The sequence below is a fragment of the Tachypleus tridentatus genome, chromosome 11 (genome assembly GCF_004210375.1).
Source record: "Tachypleus tridentatus isolate NWPU-2018 chromosome 11, ASM421037v1, whole genome shotgun sequence".
Lineage (NCBI taxonomy): Eukaryota > Metazoa > Arthropoda > Merostomata > Xiphosura > Limulidae > Tachypleus > Tachypleus tridentatus.
The window spans coordinates 276,563-298,573 of NC_134835.1; the positions used below are offsets into that span (position 1 = coordinate 276,563).

At 33.4% G+C, this 22,011-nt stretch overlaps 1 pseudogene; it reads right to left on the reverse strand.

Moving 5' to 3' along the window:
* LOC143232452 (sodium-dependent dopamine transporter-like) overlaps positions 1–22,011 on the reverse strand; it is an 80,887-nt pseudogene that overhangs the window by 28,137 nt on the left and 30,739 nt on the right.

The following is a 22,011-nucleotide window of genomic DNA, read 5'->3' on the forward strand; positions in this document are numbered from 1 at the left end:
ACATTGAGACAAACACAGTAACACTATTTGACAAAAAAAGGCGTTTGAGTTCTGAATAATTTTGCACTATTCAGACTAAATGACACTTTCTGAAAACTTTTATAAACTAGAAAATTATACACACACCATAAATACATAAAACAAATTAACCGAAAATTAAGGACCTTAGTGAGGAAAAAATTACTTAATAAGTTCACTTATATCTTTTTTTAATGTGTATAATCGAGCTGCAATATCACACGTTTAACTGAACATGGGCATGTTCATGAAATATATATTATTGTTATTATTCACTATGTTTCGCAGTATACATAGCTAAAATCTGGTTCAAATACATAGTACAATTATTCAGGTAAATAAACTTAGGAAAGTAATGGAAATAACAAGATAATCTAAGGACCCTGTACGCAATCATCATGAAAGTTTCTGAAAAAAAGTAGACAATAAATCTTATACTAAAGACATTTTTCATCTGGTATTCGTTTCCCAAATTTCACCCATTTTGAATTTATGATAAATACTGTCACGTGGTATAAATCAGAATCGATTTTCTTGCCCCTTCACAGTTTACGATACCAGTGATAAAAACAGAACAAAAGTACCCAATAGTAGAAATAAACAAGCGAGCCGAATACTATGGAAAACTAAATTAAATCAAACTCTCTTGTGGTAAACTGCTTTCATTGGAGACCCTAATGCTAAAATGTTTCATTTTGTCTGTCTCGGTATTAAATAACAGTGAAACATTGTCATTATCTAGTTTTATTTGAATTTACTTACTGGTAATCAGCACTTAAACTGGTTATATATCTAACATCATATTTAGGGATTATCCTGTATTCAGATTGTATTCATGTACGATTGTTTAGGGATTATCCTGTATTTGGATTGTATTCATGTATGATGTTCTGATCGCTTTTTCGATAATTCTCAGGTACACAAGTTTTAAAGGTTAAGAAAGTTTAAACTTTCTGGAACTTATAATTTCATAATCTACACGAATGCTTATGTGTCCATATTAAAATACATGGTAAGTTTATTTAATACTGTGACAATATTCTACTTCTATTGTCATGTCACAATTATAGTGGTGATAAGAGTAAAATATGAAATATAGTCTTAAAAAGCCAACCTTATGAGTCATTAACACAAACAGGAACACATACAATCTTCACATTTTCTTTATGAATTAATAAAAATTCACCTTAATATTTATGTTAAGAAAATCAGCCAGCTTTAAGAATGTATAAATATTACATGAAAAAATGATGTCGGACATCTGTTAAATGGATAAATTTCGTCCTTAGCAATAGCGCCCTCTAGAGATTGAATTATTTACTATTCACATATATATTCTAAAGATTTAACAACTGTCTTCCTCAGACAGTAGAAATTGCAAGCTATATAGTGAAGTCTCATTTCATATGTGAATAAATATGTTTTTGAATATTGTGACCTTTGGGTTTGCAGAAATGTCCAAAAGCACCCTATAAAATTTCTTTAAATTAGTTTTATTTTATTAGGTAAACTCCTAGAAAAGGAAAGACTCTTTTCTTGATGACGAGAAACCCATTTGAAAGAACAATGTATCTCAGAACGGCTGGCGTGGGTATTAACACTCTTATTGATAAAGAGAGTACAACAATTCAACCTTCCTATGTGACCTTCAGGTTGTCAAAGAGAGTTTGTAAGCGAGCATTGCCTAACACATCTTAGGGACGATAGTATAAACTGGTACGGGATTGTAGAGTGTGTTGCAGTTGGATGTTAGGTTATTAATTAGTATAGGTATAAAGATGCTCCTTTATATTGGTATAACTTTGGTTTTAACTACTGTATAAGTAGGGCATCTTTGATGTCGTGGTTGTTTATATTTCTTTACCTACTTATATTTGTGGATGTGTTCTACGGTTATGTTGTGTTTATTTCACTTGCAATGTTCAAAAACGTGTGAAGGTGTTTTTTAGTGTCCTTCGAATCTAGCTTCCATTTTTATGCTTCTTTCTCTAATATAGAAGTCTTGTTGCATTGCATTTTATAAATTATGTGCGTGTTGTGTTTGTCAGTCTAGTTTTTACTTTAGTTTTGTACCTGGTTTTCGAATAAATCTGTTGTTCACTGGAATGTTGTGTTTTGTTATAAGTTTTTTTCCAAATGCTGGTTATTCTTTCGCTGATGTCGGGAACATATGGTATGCAGCAGTATAAGGTTTTGTAGTTTGTTGTATCTTGGGATTTATTGTTTGTTTGTTGTTGGTTTAGGTGTGTGCATATTTTTTTTTCACGGTTTGTTGAGGAAATTTGTTTATGTTGATGAAGTATTGTTTTATTTTCTTGATTTCATCATTCATTTTATGGGGTAAAAATAGTTTTGTGGTTATGTTTATATGGTTTCTTCGTATGTTGAGTTTTTGTTTTGTTTCATGTTTCCTAAGGAATGTATAATCTAGTATGGATGATTATTCTGTAGATTTCTGTTTTGAATAGTGTATCAGTTCTAGTGATTTTGAGGTTAAAAAATGCTAGTTGGTCAGTTTTTTTCTTATTCACAGGTGAACTTAATGCCACGACTTCTATATTGGAGAAACAAGCAGAAAAATGGAAATTAGATTTAAAGAACACAAAGAAACACCTTCACACGTTTTTGAACACTGTAACTCAAATAAACACAACATAACCATAGAAAACATCCAGATATTAAGTAGAGAAACAAATATAAACAAACGCGAAATCAAAGAAGCCCTACTTATATAGCAACTAAAACTAAAATTGAACCAATATAAACAAACACCTTTGTATTTATACTAATTAATAACCTAACATCCACCTGCAATGCTCGCTATAATACCGTACCCATTTACACTCTCGTTCCTAAGACGTGTCCGGCAACGGTCATTTTCAAACTCTCTCTTTCTTAACCTGAAGATGGCCTAGAAAGGTCGAAATGTTGTTCTCTCATTATCAGTAAAAGTGTTAATACCCATATCAGCCGTCCTGAGAAAGGCTCTTTTGTTAATTCTAAAGTTCAACTCGTTTAATTCATGTATAAACATGAAACATGATTGGCCATTTTGGACTTTTTTCACCTGATTTTCGTACAAATGGTATTAATTTCACATAAATTTTAACCAAAGTCATTAAAAGTTATATCTATCATGTTATTTGATTTCGGAGGACCACAACAAGCACAGAATAATGGGATTACAATGAAAACTTTTTATGTGAACCAAAGATAAGAAATACTTTATTCTGAGTCTGACACATGGCCATGTTTATTACGACACAAATACAAAATAGTGAATATTTGGAGAGCGGAACTAAGGTGAAAAATGTCAAACAACAAATATATAATATTTATTTTTATATAGGTTTATGTTCATATTATTTTCAGAAATTTGGTTTAAAAAATGAAGGTATTTAATTCTCTAGATACATACTCAAAAAATTCTTGAGCTGGCGATGTCCTGTTAGTAGCGTTGATGTTACTAATGTTCTCAAAAGGACCAGACCAGCAAAGTTTTGAGTTCCACTCATTTCCACACTGCATCCATGGAAGCTCAGAATTGAATGATTTATAGATGAAGAAGACAGTCCAGGCAATTATGACGTTATAGTAGAAGGACACATACCAGGATATCATGACTGCACAGTAGCCGACCCCTGGTGGTGGTAATGGAGAAGCCACGGTGAGAATAGCGCAATAGTTATTAGTAAAATATTTTCCTACATATTATTGAATCTTTTCAAAATCAGTATACTGAGGTTTAATTAATCTTTATTTTAAAGGATCTACCTGGTCCCGTGTCGCCCTTGTCGCTACTTCTTCATCGTAAGTCGTGCTCATTGGAATGGTTGTTATCATGTATTGCTGGTCGACACCTTCCCTGTGGCACAGCGGTATGTCTGCGGACTCAGACCGCTAGAAACCGGGTTTCGATACCCGTGTTTGGCAGAGCACGGATAGCCCATTGTGTAGCTTTGTGCTTAATTCCAAAACAAACAAACAATTACTGGTCAACAAAAATATTTCGGTTTAAACTTCCTGCTTGTCCCCCGCTGGGACAGCGGTAAGTCTACGGAGTTACAGTGCTAAAATTAGAGGTTCAACTCCCCTTGATAGACACAGTAGATAGCCTGATGTGGCTTTGCTAGAAGAAAAAAACATACACATATATTTAGCTTCCTTCAAAGAAAGGCAAGACCAGCATTTTACCACACATCGATGCATACGTTCCACAGACATTTTACTATTCTTCTAAAAGCAGAGAAATATCATAAACATCCTTTGGATCCGGATCATGGGACTTCCCTAGCATGTGTTCGAATATGATTGTAGAGAATTTAACTTCTTTCTCATAAAGAAAATAAGTTTAATTTCGAAATGTGGCTGGGAGCTTATAAGACTTCGTCACCATGAACTCCTTGTTTGTTACCTAGTAATGCTGTCACAAGATATGACCCTCACTGGTGTATTGGACCAAAGGGCTTTATTTCGTAATCACCCCATTCAATTTGCAACTGAGCTATTGCTAAAGATTTGCTTAAGGTGTGACTTCAAATCCCATTGTTATTCTAAATTGTTTGATATGCGAATTTTTCTGCTTCCATGGGGCATATTGAAGGTTCTTCTTTTTTAATAACTCTATCTATTACCAATGTGAATGTACGTTAAACCTTTTCATAAAAAAATTGTGACATTTTCTTGACCATGAGTGTATTTTAGCAACGTTACACTGTTGAATGGCCGAGCATTTTCTTCACCAAATTAACAACTTCAAACTTTCTTATAAAGTACAAATAACGCTCTGTAGAGAACCCTGGTTACCCATTATTTAAAGTGCTGAATCCAAAACAGTTTTTGTATTGTCTTTATTTAGTTTAAATGACCAAATGTGTATGTGTGAATTGCTATATCAATTAAAACTATATCCAAAGTTTTATTAATTGTTTCTACATACTTGCCTGGAAAAGTTAACGAAAGTAGGTCAAAAGTATGTTTCTTTCCTCAAACTTAAAACTTCTTTTAAATTTTATCTTGTAATATACCGCCTTCAACATTTCCAGAAACATCTTACTACATATTACTACATCTTACCACATCTTACTACATATTACTACATCTTACTACATATTAATACATCTTACCACATCTTACTACATCTTACTACATCTTACCACATCTTACTACAGCTTACTACATATTACTACATCTTACTACATCTTACCACATCTTACTACATATTACTACATCTTACTACATCTTACCACATCTTACTACATATTACTACATATTACTACATCTTACCACATCTTACTACATATTACTACATCTTACTACATATTACTACATCTTACTACATATTACTACATCTTACTACATATTACTACATCTTACTACATATTACTACATCTTACCACATATTACTACATATTACTACATTTTACTACATCTTACTACATATTACTACATCTTACTACATATTACTACATCTTACTACATATTACTACATCTTACTACATATTACTACATATTACTAAATCTTACTACATATTACTACATCTTACTACATATTACTACATCTTTTTACATCTTACTACATATTACTACATCTTACTACATATTACTACATCTTACTACATCTTACTACATATTACTACATCTTACTACATATTACTACATATTACTACATCTTACTACATCTTACTACATATTACTACATATTGCTACATCTTACTACATATTACTACATCTTACTACATAAATTTACTCCTCAATTTCTAAAATGTTTTAAATTCGTTTTACTCTTCACACATAAACTATAAATAATATTATCATATATCTAGATGGAGAATGTGACTGTATATTAAATCAAATTATCTGACTTTAAACGGTAGAGAAGAGGTCATTAGTTGTGAATATGTGTTAAATAATTATCTCACTGCCGGTAGGTGGACGAAAAGTTTATGGTGGTTTTTGCATATTAGATAATTTTCTAGCTACAAAATATAAATGCCCAGTATTTTACTGAATCGCGGTAGCACAGTGATAAAGTTGAGAGTTTATAAAGCTAAAAATTAGGTTCCGATACCAGCGATGAGAAGAGCCAGTTTATTCAGTTATGAAATTTTGCCCTTAACAACAAATACTGATTACACTTTTGTTGACCCCAAACTGGATTCAAAATATATAATTATTTTTGAGTATTTCATAGCGATAATTACTTGAACACTAGTTTCACAACATATAATTATTCCTGGGTATTTCAAAGAGACAACTGTGTGAGCATTAGTTTCACAGCATATCAGTATTTCCGTGTATTTCAAAAGAGATAATTATTTGGACAACACTGATTGAAATCAGTGGCTCAGCTATAAATTTGTTAACTTAGACGCTAAAATACGGGGCTCGATACCCGTTGTTTGAAGAATGTAGATAGCCAGTTGTGTGTTTTTGCGGTTTCAAGAACAAACAAATTAATTGCCGACCTTTACTTTGCCACTTATCTTGTTAATCATGTTATATGGGCTTCTAGCCTCGAAATCAACGGATGACGTAAGGAAAAACATAACCGATAAAACAGTAATTACAGTCTCATAATCTGTCAAGTCTTCCCATGAAGCTCCATAGGTCTTTTTTGTTTTTGGTTTCTCTGCTTAAATGTAGCCATCGATACCATGTCCAGGTTCAATCTATGGAACGTTTGCAAAATGAGTGTTCAAAGTTTCATTCGCTGTCCTTTGTAATTTTTCTTATAATTGAAATTTCAAAAGACTGAGCAATAGAGGAAGTAGTTCCAAGGAAAATGTGGGACCTAACAGATTGTTCTTACAAACTGTAATTAATCCCTAGATATATATACATTACATATCACTGTCCGACTATTGTAAGTTTGAATTAACGCTTTCTCTAGTGTACATTACCCGACTGCTGGGAAAGTAATGCAATATTTAACATTGTCTTTGTATGTACATCAAATTATCTGCTCGGAGACAGATGTAAAAATATATTGTCTGCATAACGTTATCAGACTGCTGAAAGAATTATGTAGTTATTATTGACTTCTGATCAAAACAATTTTCTGCAAAGAGTATAAATAAAAGTCAACCCGGTTATGATCATATCTAATAAAATATACTATTACTGCGTTTTCCTCATAAAAATTACAATATATTTAATGCTATACTTTTATACTGGCGAAGCATTAGAAGCCAATATGCAGTTTACTTAATTGTAGACTCTTTGGTATGCATTGTTTCACTGCTTAGGTATCCTTGTTGTTAGGGATATTTTCGTCCATAATCCTAATAATTTCTCATGAAGTTCAACCAACTTAGGATATTTAGGTTAGTCATAATATATATACTAAACTAACAATGAAAAAAAAGCTTTATAAAAAAATGAAAACTAATAGCAATAAATACGTTAAATATCCTGATAAATATTGTGAATAAAACTAATATTAAATATAACATATTTTTCTTTACAAGTGAAATACATTGCTATAAGTTGTTTGTTTCATGTACTGTCAGAGATTCAATGTTCCTTAAAGAACTAAATGTCAAAACTTTACCCAATTTCTCTCAACAAAGTCTTATGAGTAATAAAGCTCCGAAAGTATAACTTGACAGCAGCCTGACGATTTAGACAAATTACAAAGACATATGTCACTGCTTAGCCCTATATTTGGTTAAAAGGACATTACAGGTACTGCAACAACAAAACAAGACAATGTTTATGAAGATAAACATAAATAAATAAATAACACTAAATAACAAATTAAATAAATAATTGTACGACGGAATGTAACAAATTGAATATCATTAAATTAAAGACAGTATACTAAATATACCATGAAGTACGTCTAACACAAGTAATCATACTCTAACTAGAAATGTTATAACGACCATGAAGTGGGTCCAACACAACTAATCATGCTCTAACTAGAAATGTTATAACAACCATGAAGTGCGTCTAACACTATCAATCATACTCTAACTAGAAATGTTATAACAACTATGAAGTGCGTCTAACACAACTAATCATACTTTAACTAGAAATGTTATAACGACCATGAAGTGCGTCTAACACAACTAATCATACTCTAACTGGAAATGTTATAACAACCATGAAGTGCGTCTAACACAATTAATCATGCTCTAACTAGAAATGTTATAACAAGTATGAAGTGCGTCTAACACAACTAATCATACTCTAACTAGAAATGTTATAACAACCATGAAGTGCGTCTAACACTATTAATCATACTCTAACTAGAAATGTTATAACGATCATGAAGTGCGTCTAACACAACTAATCATACTCTAACTAGAAATGTTATAACAACCATGAAGTGCGTCTAACACTATCAATCATACTCTAACTAGAAATGTTATAACAACTATGAAGTGCGTCTAACACAACTAATCATACTCTAACTAGAAATGTTATAACGACCATGAAGTGCGTCTAACACAACTAATCATACTCTAACTAGAAATGTTATAACAACCATGAAGTGCGTCTAACACAATTAATCATGCTCTAACTAGAAATGTTATAACAAGTATGAAGTGCGTCTAACACAACTAATCATAATCTAACTAGAAATGTTATAACAACCATGAAGTGCGTCTAACACTATTAATCATACTCTAACTAGAAATGTTATAACAACCATGAAGTGCGTCTAAACAACTAATCATACTCTAACTAGAAATGTTATAACAACCATGAAGTGCGTCTAACACAACTAATCATACTCTAACTAGAAATGTTATAACAACCATGAAGTGCGTCTAACACAACTAATCATACTCTAACTAGAAATGTTATAACAAACATGAAGTGCGTCTAACACAACTAATCATGCTCTAACTAGAAATGTTATAAGAACCATGAAGTGCGTCTAACACAACTAATCATACTCTAACTAGAAATGTTATAACAACCATGAAGTGCGTCTAACACAACTAATCATACTCTAACTAGAAATGTTATAACAAACATGAAGTGCGTCTAACACAGTTAATCATACTCTAACTAGAAATGTTATAACAACTATGAAGTGCGTCTAACACAACTAATCATACTCTAACTAGAAATGTTATAACGACCATGAAGTGCGTCTAACACAACTAATCATACTCTAACTAGAAATGTTATAACAACCATGAAATGCGTCTAACACAATTAATCATGCTCTAACTAGAAATGTTATAACAAGTATGAAGTGCGTCTAACACAACTAATCATACTCTAACTAGAAATGTTATAACAACCATGAAGTGCGTCTAACACAACTAATCATACTCTAACTAGAAATGTTATAACAAACATGAAGTGCGTCTAACACAGTTAATCATACTCTAACTAGAAATGTTATAACAACCATGAAGTGCGTCTAACACAACTAATCATACTCTAACTAGAAATGTTATAAAAACCATGAAGTGCGTCTAATACAACTAATCATACTCTTACCAGAAATGTTATAACAACCATGAAGTGGGTCGAACACAACTAATCATACTCTAACTAGAAATGTTATAACAACTATGAAGTGCGTCTAATACAACTAATCATACTCTTACCAGAAATGTTATAACAACCATGAAGTGGGTCGAACACAACTAATCATACTCTAACTAGAAATGTTATAACAACTATGAAGTGCGTCTAACATAACTAATCATACTCTAACTAGAAATGTTATAACAAACATGAAGTGCGTCTAACACAACTAATCATGCTCTAACTAGAAATGTTATAAGAACCATGAAGTGCGTCTAACACAACTAATCATACTCTAACTAGAAATGTTATAACAACCATGAAGTGCGTCTAACACAACTAATCATACTCTAACTAGAAATGTTATAACAAACATGAAGTGCGTCTAACACAGTTAATCATACTCTAACTAGAAATGTTATAACAACTATGAAGTGCGTCTAACACAACTAATCATACTCTAACTAGAAATGTTATAACGACCATGAAGTGCGTCTAACACAACTAATCATACTCTAACTAGAAATGTTATAACAACCATGAAATGCGTCTAACACAATTAATCATGCTCTAACTAGAAATGTTATAACAAGTATGAAGTGCGTCTAACACAACTAATCATACTCTAACTAGAAATGTTATAACAACCATGAAGTGCGTCTAACACAACTAATCATACTCTAACTAGAAATGTTATAACAAACATGAAGTGCGTCTAACACAGTTAATCATACTCTAACTAGAAATGTTATAACAACCATGAAGTGCGTCTAACACAACTAATCATACTCTAACTAGAAATGTTATAAAAACCATGAAGTGCGTCTAATACAACTAATCATACTCTTACCAGAAATGTTATAACAACCATGAAGTGGGTCGAACACAACTAATCATACTCTAACTAGAAATGTTATAACAACTATGAAGTGCGTCTAATACAACTAATCATACTCTTACCAGAAATGTTATAACAACCATGAAGTGGGTCGAACACAACTAATCATACTCTAACTAGAAATGTTATAACAACTATGAAGTGCGTCTAACATAACTAATCATACTCTAACTAGAAATGTTATAACAAACATGAAGTGAGAAATAAAAAAAAACAAATAAAGCTAAATACGAGAAAGCTCACAACAAAAACAATGGTAAAAATATTATTTGAATATTGCAAAGTACACCCTTATGTATGTATATACATATATATAAGACAAATGTTATTTGAGTATTGGAAGTTCAATACAGCTTTATTCTGTTTGTATTTATACGGCCCGACATGGCCAGATGGGTTAAGGAACTCGACTCGTAATCCGAGGGTCGCGGGTTCGAATCCCCATCGCACCAAACATGCTCGCCCTTTCAGTCGTGGGGGCGTTATAATGTGACGGTCAATCCCACTATTACAGAAGGCATATAGATAATACTGGTATATTACATAAGGTATATAGATTATACTGGTATATTACATAAGGTATATAGATTATACTGGTATATTACAAAATGTTCAGAGATTATACTAGTTTGTAACAGAAAATACATAAATTGTACTAGTATACTACAGAAGCTACATGAATTATACTAGTATATTACAGGAGGTACATAGATTGTACTACTATATTACAGACGGTACATAGATGACGATTTTATTAATTTTAGACGTACTAAATATATATACAGGGTAAGTCCCTACCCATCCATATATCTTTTGTATTTAGTGTATCTGTGTGGTGTCACCAGTAAACAGGTTTATATTCTGTTTTCTAAGAAATTCTGGTAACACTAACAAACAATTCGTTAAGCCCACAAAATACTAGTCGATATTAATTTTTACCTAGAGACCTAAGGTACGGCTACCCAAATCAAACTTCAAAATAGACATTATTGGAATAGGGAATATAAAATTGATTGCCTACGCCTTGTCATACCCCTGAATTTCACTAACGTTTGGAGGGACTGACATCACCAGGTGGTTAAGGCACTCGACTTTCAGCTGTGGGGGCGTTATAATGTGTTGGCCAATCCCACTATTTGTGGGTAAAAGAGTAGCCCAAGAGTTGGCGGTGGGTGGTGATGACTAGCTGCATTCCCTCTAGTCTTACACTGCTAAATTAGGGACGGCTAGCGCAGATAGCCCTTGAGTAGCTTTGCGCGAAATTTAAAACAAACAAACTTGTATTTATACATCTAATTATTTAGCTAACAGAAATTTGATATACAGCCGTACTTGTTTCGTATAAGATTTTGAGATTTTGATGAAAATTCTTCATGTTTAAACAACTTTCATTGACTTGTACCTTACAAGGTCGTTGTTCGACTTTTTGACAGGTCACTAAACTTCCCATTAATTTATCATTAACTTGTAATAATATAGAGTTTTTGACTTGTGGTTTAACCCTTGAGTAAATTATGGGTGATTTATGTGTCCAGCATTCGAGAGGTCCTGGGTTTGATACCGAGCTCAGGAAGTATAGATAGCCTAGATTACCATTAAAAATTGATGCCTAAACTGGAAAAGAATGTGCTAGTTTTAAGTTGTTAAAAAAGTAGTCAGAAGGAAATTTATATGAAATTAATAAAGAAATAAATTTATCAACGTCTCGAGATATTTATGTTGAAATCACTTATGCTCTTGGAGGAAGTGACGCAATAGACCTTTGAAGGTTTGCTAATTGGTTTGTTTCGTAATTATCTTATACCATTAAGTCGACAGCTGTTGTGCCCAAAGAAAGTAATGTAACTTCAAGCCATTCAAACACTAGTCATTTTGAATGACAGCTGTTCTTTTGAACTGTTAAGTTAATGTGTCCACTCTTAGCTCGATAGCTCTGTAAGATAAAGTTGTGTCATGCTACAAAAAAACAACATATTAATTTTGTTCTGTTGCAGCTGTTGCAGATAAGAAATGTTTCTGGTAATGTTTGTGTAGACCTTCAGCTGTTGAAATAAACACTGGATAATACTAATTAGCACACCAGAAGCTCATTTTATAATGCATATAACTATCTATAAAGAAGAAGTGTCTATCTACATTACTTAAATATCTTAAAGAGTAAAGTGCCTTTATATTGCGAAAGTATATTTAAGGTTAAAGTGCTTACCTTTAAATAGAGGACATATTTTCCAGAAACTGATAGGCCCGAGCCTGTTGTACTGACCAAGGGCTAATTCCATGTACAACAAAGGCATCGCTCCAAACACGAGCATTATACTATATGGGATGAGAAAGACTCCTAGAGGTAGAAAAATAGAAGACCTTATTAAGGTCTCACTGTATAAGGTCATATCTTTAATAAAAGGAAAATTATAACTCTACTAAAATACACTTTTACCAATAATGTAACTTTTTTTGTAAGATATATTATGGTGATGTGTTGCGATAAACATTTTCTTTGCTGTGCTGAATAATATTATTAAAGTACATGTAACATAGGACCTCAATAGTTGAGATAATAACTTCGAAACTGATCAGTAACATAGAACCTCAAAGGTGTAAAACTTGTTAATTATGCTGACTGGATTTTAAAGAAAGAGAGAGAGTATTTCTATGTAATCTTTAAGATCAAAGAGATATTCATTTCTTGTTCTGAAGAGGTTTAAACTCATTAATAGTAGTAAATTATTCTAAATAATTATATGTGTGATAGCTAGCTTACCGCCTCCGTTCTTGTAACAAAGATACGGAAAACGCCATATGTTCGCTAAGTCCACGGCGAATCCTATAATGGATAACAAAAAATCTGCTTTCTTCGCCCATGTCGGCCGAATGCTTTTCTCTTCCTTTGTAAGAGCGTCTTCAGTTAGGCTAACAGCCAAAGTTCCATCGGTCAAGTCTGGCAGTTTGGTCGTTAGAACGTCCGTGGTGCTCTCTTGAGTTAGAGGCGCTGCAACAGTGTCAGGGATATATTTGTATACAACGGTATTTGATTAATGTCATAAAACGGTTCTATGGATTAACTGAATAAACCAAATGGAAACTTACGAAGTAACTAAGATCCCAGTAACACAGTGTGAAATTCGTAACATATAAAAGGTTATTTTATATTTGAATTATTGAATCTCAGTAGCACATAGGCTACAGGGTTAGACAACCCTAAAGTTCAAGTAGAGCCACCCCTCATGTAGAACTAGTGTCCAATAGAAAAACACCCAGTAAGCACTACCGCTACTACTCTTTATTAAATAGCGGGAATGACTCTCATGTAGAGTTATAATATCCCCAAACTTGTATAACGGGATTAACTGTCTTGTATAGTTATAACGTCCCCAGAGTTGAATAGTTGATTGACTGTCTTGTATAGTTATAACGTCCCCAGAGTTGAATAGTGGATTGATTGTCTTGTATAGTTATAACGTCCCCAGAGTAGAATAGTGAATTGATTGTCTTGTATAGTTATAACGTCCCCAGAGTTGAATAGTGGATTGACTGTCGTGTTGCTTACAATTCCCGAGAAGTTGAATAACGGGAATGAGTGTCGAGTACAGTTACAAAGCGAAATACTGCGGCTCGAACTGTGGACTTTTAAATCAGCTGTTCGATGTTCTCACCTTGTTCGATCTCGTTGGTAGAAATTTAATTTCACTCATTGTGTTTTTCTAATCGCCGTTATTACTTCATTCACAATATTTATTTCGAAAGAATCTTTAATCTCGTTCTTATAAAACTATGTATTTAACACAGTAACATCTTTACATATGTGCTTGTTTTGATAAAACTATGTATTTAACACAATAACCTCTTCATATTTTCTTTTTTTAATAATACAACAAAGATGTTAATCTCTTTTTCACTATATCCCCGTCACACCAAACATGATTGCCCTTTCAGCCATGGGGACGTTATAGTGTGACAGTCAATCCACAATTAACTGGTAATAGAGTAGCCCAAGAGCTGGCAGTGGGTGGTGATGACTAGCTGCCTTCCCTCTAGTCTTACACTGCTAAATTGGGGATGGCTAGCGCAGATAGCCCTCGTGTAGCTTTGCGCGAAATTCAAAGCAAAGCAAACCAAACTCTCTCACTATATATAGAAAATACTTCGATCATTTTAAAACAAAAAATTAAAATATATTTATCTCAGATTTATTTATGTTAATAATACAGACATACATTGTTGATAAAATTAACCTAATTTACCAAAGTATTAAAGATTATGTTACTACCAGCGAATTGATAAAATAAAATATTAAAGCTGTACTCAAAATAGTTACACTTATTTTTAGACATAACTTTAAGCTACGTTTCTGCTAATTTAACTGTTTATTTTTACATCAAGGTTTCAGTTGTTTCGTGTGATGCAAATAATCATTTTGTTAACATGTATATCTCATATAATTAGGGTTAATCAGGGGTATTACAATGAAGCAGAAAAAAGGTGCAAATAATTTCTTTGTTCTTTTTTCTTTTATTTACTAAATATTTAGAAAAGTTACAAAATAAGTAATTTTTCCTTGTTTAGAGAAGTGAGTCTCTCTTCGCCCAAATAGTTTAAAATCTTGAAATTAATTAATTTAAATTCATCACGTTTTGTTATGGTGTGAGGGCTTTGATTCATTTTTTATTACACTTGTCATAAAGCATTAGGCCTGTTATAGTTTTTTAAAATTGCATTAATTATTTAGTCCTTTGCGAATTTTCAAAACTCTGAAGATTATGTAATAATAAAGCATTCCGACCATAACATGCTCTCCGTGTCCATAGCGGGCGACACGTTGCGGTCAATCTTGAACTAATATGACTGGATGGGATACAAGAAATACACCATAACACTTGTTTGTTTGTTTTTGAATTTCGCGCAAAGCTGAACGAGGGTTATCTGCGCTAGTCGTCCCTAATTTTGCAGTGTAAGACAAGAAGGGAGGCAGCTCACCTTGTTATCACCACCGATCGCCAACTCTTTTGTCAACAAATACTGGGATTGGCCGTCACATTATAACGCCCTCACGGCTGAAAGGGCGAGCATGTTTGGTATGGGATGTGCCTGATCCATAGTACTTGAACTTATAACAGATGGATTTTAGAACAGTGATCCGACTACTACTAACCTCAATATCAAATAACAAATATATTGAATAACTTCTTTTTTCCAGATCGATAATGTTTAAAAAAGCACGGTTTTGTTGTTTCATAATTCCACTCAAAGCTACATATGAGCTATATGCATGGATCCGTCTGTAACTTTTAACTGACAAATAACGGAGAGGTGGGGGGTCAGCTTGTAAATAGCACTATTGTCAGTTCTTGAGTTACTCTAATATGATCGAACAATACAATCTGACTGTCATTCCTATAGCGCACCTACAGCACCAAAGTGCCGAACGTCGTTTTTGTTGTTGTTGTTTTTTTGCAACAAAGAGCCGCGAACCATGAATTTATTGATTCACAGTCCAGTTAACCACTAAGTCATGTCCTAGCTCGCGCCTTCCCCCAATGAAACAAGAAGACAGTTTACAATTTAAATTTATTTGTTACACTGTAATTTGTTCTGATATAATTAAAACAATTCGAATCATTTTATCATAAATATCAGTTTCAACAAAAATATCAATAAATATAAGACTGAAGTGTTATTTAACCTCACCTTATACAAAAATATTAATTTGTTAATTAAAGTTCCACATTGTTTTACTATATTCGAACTACACGAGTTTTATTGCACATTGTATGATTTTACGTACATATATATATATATATATATATAGGTGTTTGAATATACTTTTAAACGTATTTTTTTTTTGTAGTTTTATGTTTTACATCTCAAATTAATAAAGTTATATATTACAGAGGCTCGAATATTCGTGTGGTGTTTCTGTTTTGAACAGTACCATCCTTAGGTGGCTAAGTTGTGGGGCATTCTGGGCTGAATTACCCTAACAAAATTTTAAAGATTAAATCTGTTTTCAGTTTACGAAGTACTGGAAGCATTAAACTGGCTTCAAGCACGATTGACGGTATAATACTAGAAGCAAGATCTTCCATGTACAGAAACTTCAAACATTAAAAATTGAGACTTGTTTGGTTTTTCTTAGTATTAGCATTTTAATAACAGTTTTACACAATTAATTATGATAGAAATCAGTCAAAGCCGTTATGTACATATTAAAGGATAGTTACCTGAGGAGTACATATTAAAGGATAGTTACCTGAGGAGTACATATTAAAGGATAGTTACCTGAGGATTTAGGAGTGCTAGATGACGAACAGTAACCTTCGTCTGTTGGAAAATACTTTTTAAAGTGCTTTTTATTCTTGCCATTTGAAACATTTTTACCGTTTACAGTCGGAATGCTTCTTGGGACATCACTAGATGGCGCTCCAAGTGTTTGATAATCATCAGAAGTTTCATCTACACTTGGTTTCTGTTCAGGATCTTCTGGTTCAGGATTCGCTGACATGTTAAACTAAACTGGCGTCGTGTTAAACTCCACTAGCAATGGTTGCCATAGGCTTGAAAGCTATTTAAAACGTCAAATAGTGTTTTGAAATTTTAACAGTAAAGATTAATGAACTTGGTAAAAACAAGATATCAAATTCTCTGTATATAAATTGACTAAACGTTTCGGTCAATTTGTTAAAATGTCCCAAGTGTATGATAAGTAAAATATATCTTCTAATGTTATTGTTTCGATATGGTTATTAAGAAAAGGTAGTTAGATGTAGAAGCCAAACAAATATTCCGAAATCAGCGTTTCAACAAAGTCCATAAATGATCACATCCAGAATTTTATGATACTTGAGTTTAGTTTGTTGATTCCGCTACTAGTTTAATCGACGAAAGTATGAAATGCTATTAAGGCTTAGATAGTTTTAAATTCTCCTTAGCAGGATGGGTGTCAGACATGCAAGTAAATAGAGTGTGGCTGGTGTATTTGTAATTGTTATGATGAGCTTATTTTGTAAACACCACATTTTTTATCTCCCAAACTCACTTTTATGGGCATAAAACTTGCTACCAGTAAAGAGAATTAGTAGTAATAATTCACTGTGGTGTTATGTATCGGCCTATGACAGAATGGCGTATGGCTGATCCTAGCCTAATCTAACGATGATACCTATGCCATTATGCTTGCATACATTAGTCATTAGTGCTCGTAAGAAAGTTATTGATCCATTATGAAATCTCAACAGTTTCAACAATTAATAAATGGTATGATACTTATACATATATTTAATGACAAAGTTTAAATATATGCATATATTATTCAACATATTTTATTTCATGAAATATGTGGCCCGGCATGGCCAAGCGTGTTAAGTCGTGCGACTCGTAATCTGAGGGTCGCGAGTTCGCATCCCCGTCGCGCCAAATATGCTCGCCCTTTCAGCCGTGGGGGCGTGATAATGTGACGGCCAATCCCACTATTCGTTGGTAAAAGAGTAGCCCAAGAGTTGGCGGTGGGTGGTTATGACTAGCTGCCTTCCCTCTAGTCTTACACTGCTAAATTAGGAACGGCTAGCACAGATAGCCCTCGAGTAGTTTTGTGCGAAATTCAAAAAATAAACAAACAAACAAACATGAAATATGCACTCTAGTGACAGGAAAGTGTGTTGGTTGCCAATTTTATCTCATAACAGTAGCAAACCATTCTGATGTCATGACATAATTCTAGAAATATCTACAGGTGTTCAAGCCAGTTCGTTAAGAAGATGCAGGGGGAATGATTAACGAATCGGATCAACTTAAGTTGGTGTTTTAGTCATGACCAGGAAAGAAGTATAACATGTAAGCTTAATCGCTTGAGTGGATATTTCAGTCAGGTTGATAATACAGACAAGTCTTAACTGTAACTGATTGTTAACATTATTGTTTCAGACAGGATACGAATAAAGGAGAAATAAAGTGATATTTAAAAAATTAATTTTCTCAGATTAATGTTTCAACGAGGTTTCGGAGTTGAACCAACAGAGTGATAAGTAAAACATATTCAGATATTAATGTTTAACGTTACTGAAAAGAGGGGATGAAAATTAAAAACGATCTAATAAACTTGTGGTTTCAGAGAAGTGACGAGAAAAACATTTTCGACGTTAAAGTTTCAGCTATGTTATTAAAAAACACACAAGTAAAGTTATAAGTAAAACTGGCATGTCATAAGTAAAACTGAACTGAGGTTGATGTTTTAATGCACTTAATAGTATCATTCATGGAAGAAGTCAGTAAACCTGGATGTCTGAAATTAATTGGATACTAAAATAGAAGGAATAAGGTTTTAATTTAAGTTCTAGTAGTGCAATGTATTGTAAAATGTCAGATTATGCTTAGTACGCATAACATTTCTTTAGGCTTAATTATAATTCAACTTGCAGTGAGGTTGTAATACAAATGAAATGTATTTTCTTATTTTACAAATACAAGCTTAAAACTAGTTAAATGTGAAATTTAGGCTTAGCAGGCTACTGGTATCATGGAACTTTTTTTTTATTCTACAAATAATATAATGGCTAGTTCGCGGGTTAAGCGTTCCCAGTTTGTTAGGTGCGATAGCTGGAATGAATATGTTTTGTTTTGGAACTCTGGACTGCTATGCACTACTAATGAAGCTAGTTTTTTTAGCCATCCAAACAGTGTGTTGTTACTAATGGTAGAACAAACGAGAGTTCAGGCTGTATCTTAAAAAAAATATTATATACATGTCTAAAGAGGTAATAATTTCATTGTATGGGTCACGGGTTAGACCACATTTGGAGCATTGTGTTCAGTCTTGAGCTTCTTACATAAGAAAAGACTTTGAATAGTCAGAAATGGTTCAGAGAAGGGTTAATAAAATGGTACCTGGTATGAAGGGGTTGTCATATAAGGAGAGATTAAGAACTTCAAAATTGTTTTCTCCTTAAGAAAAAAGAGTTAGAGGGGATCTGATTGAAGTGTTTATATTGTAAAAGGAATTGCTAATGAAGAAGATGAATCAACAGATTTTATACATAACAGCGAGAATTATAGAACTAGAGGATATAAATATAGATTTAGGTAAGACAGTTTTATTTTTCAAATAGGGTGGTGGTCTTACGGAATGGGTTGCCTTTAGATATTGTGGAGGCAGTAAAGCTGAGTGAATTAAAAAAAAAAATTGATATATATATGAATGGTAAGGACTGGCTTTAATTTTTTGTTTAATAGTTTTAGTTTGGCTAAGCGGTTGGGACAGCTATGGTTGAACAACAGCTCCATTGTTGTCCCTAAACATTATGTTGGCTAAGCGGTTGGGACAGCTATGGTTGAACAACAGCTCCATTGTTGTCCCTAAACATTATGTTGGCTAAGCGGTTGGGACAGCTATGGTTGAACAACAGCTCCATTGTTGTCCCTAAACATTATGTTATTTTTATACAACAGTAAATATTTTGCAACGTATTATACACAATAAAACATATCTTTTTTTCTATTATGTATCCCTATGTTTATATCATCATAGTGCCCTCTTTTTTATTATGCGACACTTTATACACGGTAAAATAAACTTTAATTTGACCACTTACCACTAGATGTAAGGCCCATCAATATTATGTGCTACATGTTTCATTTTAAGAAAACTCTAAAATCCCATGAGTTTATATCAGTGTAAGTTCCTTATTATTATTATTTTACTCTTTAAATCAGTTGTTCCCAAACTGTGTTCTGCCGAACCCTAAGGTTTTCTTCCGAGAGAGTCCAGGGATTCTGAGCAGCAAAATCAGCAATGACTGATACTTTTTATATAGAAAAGCACTGACAGAAGTAATTATTATTCTGTCCCTTTATAGTCTTGCTTGCTTTATACTTTTATGATGTACCGTAGAGAATAATTTTAAATAGAAGGACAGAATATGTATAGATATATATATGTATTTAAAATGGTTCTAGCACTTGATAAAATTTGGGAACCGTTGCTTTAGAAATAAAAATAAACATTATTTCTAACGTATAATAAACCCTATTTCTATTATGTAACTACATGTTTGTATCACAGTAAGTCCATATCTGTCATATAAAACTCTTTCAATCATAAAATAAATCTCATTTCCGTTGTTTACAATGATCTTTTTATTACCACAGTGAAATTCTACTCAGAAAACTATGAAACTTATTCCCATTAGGTGTCACCATGTTTATATCACAGTGAATCCTGTCTGCCATAGATGCCACTCTTTACAAATTAAATAAGGAACTTGATTTGCAATGTGTACCACTATGCTTGTATCACGGTAAACCGTATCGCTATTATGCACCATTCATTGCTCATTAAAATATCCTCCGGTGGGACAGTATCTTCTATTGGAGGTTCCATCTGTTAGACGTCGACAGTGAGGTGACGTCCAATTCGACGACGGGTCTTCGAACCACGTCGAGAGATGTCGCATTACAACCTCGTGTGCCGTCGGAGAAGTAAAAAGTTTAAGAGACCCGACATCGACGATAAATAACTATTTGTTGTGATAAGCTTCCTGGTAGTGTGTCACATAATCAACTGCATGTTATGACAAAGTACTGACTAGCAACGCTAAAATATGGGGTTCGATTCCTTCAATTGACACAGGAGTTAGATAAATTTGGCTTTCCCCTAACACAAGTGATTACCAAGTAAAAAATATACCTTATTACCCTCATTTATCAGTATATTTATAGCATTGTAAGCCTCCTGTACATTAAATTATATTATTTACGTAGCCAAGTGAATAATACCTGTATTACTTATCATTTCCTTTATGTCACTTGAAACTTCTGCATTATTTTACACTGTTTATAAAAGAAAAAAACTGCATTTATGTTAATCGTGTACAGCTACATTTCTAACAGTGTAAAGGGTAAACCCTTCTCTGGTAGTTGATACTATTTATATTCATTGTGTATCGCTATATTTATAACAGCGTAAACCCCTATTAAGAACCCAGCATGGCCAGGTGGTTAAGACTCGTAATCTGAGGGTAGCGAGTTCGAATCCCCGTCACACTAAATATCTCGCCGTTTCAGCCGTGGGGGCGTTATACTGTGACGGTCAATCCCACTATTCAAACAAACAAAATGGCACACCCCAGACAGTTATGGCGGCCGTATTTTCCAACGTGGCAGCCCTCCTTTCCTTCAACAATAGTGGATTAAGAGCCCGTGTATTGTCTTTACTTCATCAAAGCAAGGGGTGGTCGTGTTTCTAGTGAAGGGTATTGATAGCCCACTCGAGAGCTATCTGCGCTAGCCGTTCCTAATTTTGCAGTGTAAGACTAGAGGGAAAGCAGCTAGTTATCACCACCTACGGCCAACTCTTGGGCTACTGTTTTACCAACGAGTAGTGAGATTGACCTTTATATTATAACGCCCCCACGGCTGAAAAGGTGAGCATGTTTGGTGCGACGGGGATGCGAACCATCGACCTTCGGATTACAAGTGACACGCCTTAACCCACCTGGCCATGCTGGGGCCCTAGTGAAGGGTAATATTATAAGAAAGGGAAAACGCTGAAAGAGCTCAAGACATAAGAGAATCGTGTAATGGTTTTTAAATTACAATCAAAAGATGTTTTGTTC